This window comes from Coenobita brevimanus, chromosome 5 (assembly GCF_032717465.1).
Source record: "Coenobita brevimanus isolate Jiangsu-jjx chromosome 5, ASM3271746v2, whole genome shotgun sequence".
Lineage (NCBI taxonomy): Eukaryota > Metazoa > Arthropoda > Malacostraca > Decapoda > Coenobitidae > Coenobita > Coenobita brevimanus.
Genome location: NC_136958.1, coordinates 3573528 through 3576659, shown reverse-complemented (window position 1 = coordinate 3576659; position 3132 = coordinate 3573528). Strand labels below are relative to the sequence as shown.

At 47.4% G+C, this 3132-nt stretch overlaps 1 pseudogene; it reads right to left on the bottom strand.

Annotated features, from left to right (window-relative positions):
- Window positions 1–1611: 1611 nt before the first annotated feature.
- LOC145399145 (5S ribosomal RNA) lies at window positions 1612–1727 on the bottom strand (annotated as a pseudogene).
- Window positions 1728–3132: the final 1405 nt, after the last annotated feature.

The window sequence follows — 3132 nt, the reverse complement described above, 5'->3', positions numbered from 1 at the left end:
AGTATGACCAAAAACTCCATCATCATCATCACCATCACCATCATCATCATCATCATCACCATCATCATCACCATCTCACTAATAACAACAATAGACTTCATCATTGTCTCGTCTTCTTATGACCAATTATCATCATCATGATCATCATCATCATCATTGTCTCCGTCATCATCTTCACAATACAATTCCTCCTCCACATCACCATCATCATCATCATCTAATCAATAACACTGTCTTCATCATCATCATCACAGTCATCATCAGAACCCTACCTTCGACTATAACCATGCGATGACTGTGTGTGTGTGTGTGTGTGTGTGTGTGTGTGTGTGTGTGTGTGTGTGTGTGTGTGTGTGTGTGTGTGTGTGTGTGTGTGTGTGTGTGAGTACCTGCATGAACGTATGGGTATAAAACAGTGATACGACAGGAGAATAATACGTCTTTGAGGGACTGAAGTGGAGATGGAATTGTGGAGATTAGGTGTGGGGTGTGCTGGCGGTATAGCAAGTGTCTATCTATCTATCTATTCGTCCATCTATCTAGAGTGACTGAAAGGGATATGGCACTGATGAGGATTATATGTGGGGTGTCCAGACTATAACAAATGTCTATCTATCTATCTATCGATCGATCGATCTATCTATCTATCTACTGAGATCCTCGAAAGATGTACATTATTACCAAAGGGAAGAATATTTGGCTGAGTCACAGAAAGGGCATGAAAAGGGTGATGAGTGATGAAATAGTGATGAAATGATGTAAAAGGGTGATGAAAAAGGGAGATGAAAAAGTGATGATAAGGGGTGATGAAAATGATGAAAAAGGGTGATGAATGATGAAAAAGTGATGAAATTATGAAAAAGGGTGATGAGTTATGAAAGTGATGAAATGATGAAAAGGTGATGAAAAAAGGCGGTGAAAAAAGTGATGAAATGATGAAAAAGGGTGGTGAAAAAGGGTGATGAAAGTGATGAAAAGGATGATGAAAGTGAAGAAAAAGATGATGAAAAAATGAATAAAAGGGTGTTGAGTCTTGAAAAAGGGTAATGAAAGCGACGGTAAAGGGTGATGAAAGAACAAGTGATGATAAGGGGTGATGAAGAGGGTGTGAGAGTGAGGTGAAGGTAGGAGGCGGATTGAAAGATGACGGAGAAGACGACACAATCAATCTATCAATCTATTTATTGCCAGACGCCTTCATCGCGCAAGGGGTGGCCACAAACAAATAGCCTCCATGTCGCCCTGTCCCCACACAATTTATACAGCTACTAAATCATCGCTGCAAGACGGTCGACGGGCCTTATTCACGATGCAGGAATGAGTCTCCTTGGTTACTAGTCAAAGTGAATCTCCAAAATAAAAACACCTGACCATCAACCGAGCTGAAGGAAGATTGGATTATAAGATTTACATCAAGTCGATTTCAAAATATCGTGAATAATGAAAGATTTTATAACCCCATGGAAATTACATCACCACAGTAAACACCATCCATCCATCCATTGCCAGACGCCATGTATCCCAAATGGGGTGGTCAAGGGCTTAGAGTTAATTGTTTTACAGGGAGGGGCACTAATCCTCCACCAACCCCACTTGACACGTAGGGAGTTATGCCAACAGCATCTGGTGTTCCCAGGCGGTCACCCATCCAAGTACTAACCAGACCCAACGTTGCTTAACTTCGCTTATCGGACGGGAAGCGGTGTACTCAACGTGGCACAGTAAACACAAATTTGCATATATGGGCTTAAATCTTCCTATATATGGTCTATTTTACTGGGAACTTCAAAAATTATGTTGATGGAGGGAGGGGACAGGACAGCAAGTGTGACCTTTCAGGGGGAGGCGGTGGCTCATTCGGTAGAGAGGTGGCTTGCGGTCCTACCGAACCCAGGTTCAAATCCCCGCTGTTGCAGGGAACAGTTTAAGGATTTGAATTTCATTACGGCAGAGGTTACCGATCTACCAGAAGACCCGCCGACATGTCGTAAAAATGCCCCCGCTAATACCAATACACCAGTCCTGTATGAGACGGCCCTAGCATGTATTCAATATGGACGGTGGGTGTTAGCGCCGAAGTGGTGACATGTAGAGGTGTACGATATCTAGGAGGACTACTGGGCCTTGGGAGCAGGCTGAGAAGCCTATGCCCAGAGTCGAGCACATAAAAAAAAAAAATATATACTTGGTCGGATGGAAAAGATGTGAGTAAGGTGAAGACATGAAGGAAAGAAAAGGTGAGAGAGAAGATGGAGACTGATGGGAAAGGTATATAAAATGTGGCACAGTTCATTCAGTGTGTGTGTGTGTGTGTGTGTGTGTGTGTGTGTGTGAGAGAGAGAGAGAGAGAGAGAGAGAGAGAGAGAGAGAGAGAGAGAGAGGAGTGCCAGGAAGGGTGTTAATATGCTGGTATGTGTGTTACGTGTGTTCGTGTGTCAGCCATTACTGTGTGTGTGTGTGTGTGTGTGTGTGTGTGCTTGGGGAGGGGAGAGGGGATGGTGAGGGTGAAGTGAGGGGAAATGAGGAAGTAAGGGGAGGGAAAGACACAAGAAGGGGGGGAACGGGGGGAGACAGGAGGGTAGTAAGGGCAGAACGGTAAGGGAGATGAGTGGGGGAAGTGATGGGACGGGGAGGGCGTGGGGGAGGGGGAGGGGGAAGGGGGAGAGGGAAATGAGGGAAGGGGAGGGGGAGAAGAAGGAGGGGGAGAAAAGGGAGGGGGAGAAGGAGGGGGAGAAGAAGGAGGGGGAGAAAAGGGAGGGAGGGAGGGGGAAGAAGAGGGAGGGGAGGGGAGAGGGGAGAAGAGGGAAGGGGAGAGGGGAGAAGTGGGAGGAGGAGGGGGAGAAGTGGGACGGGGAGGAGGGGGAGAAGTGGGAGGGGGAGGAGGGGGAGAAGTGGGAGGGGGAGGAGGGGGAGAAGTGGGAGGGGGCAGGGGGAGAAGTGGGAGGGGGCAGGGGGAGGTGGGAGGGGGCAAGGGGAGAAGAGGGGGTAGGAGGGGAGGGGGTAGGAGTGAAGGGTGAGGAGGAGAAAAGGGAGGGGGAGGGGAGTGAGTTAAGACGAAAGAGATGAAGGGGATGAAAGAGGGGAGGGGAAGGGGAAGTAAAGAAAGAGGAAAGCGGGGAAAGGCATTAGGAC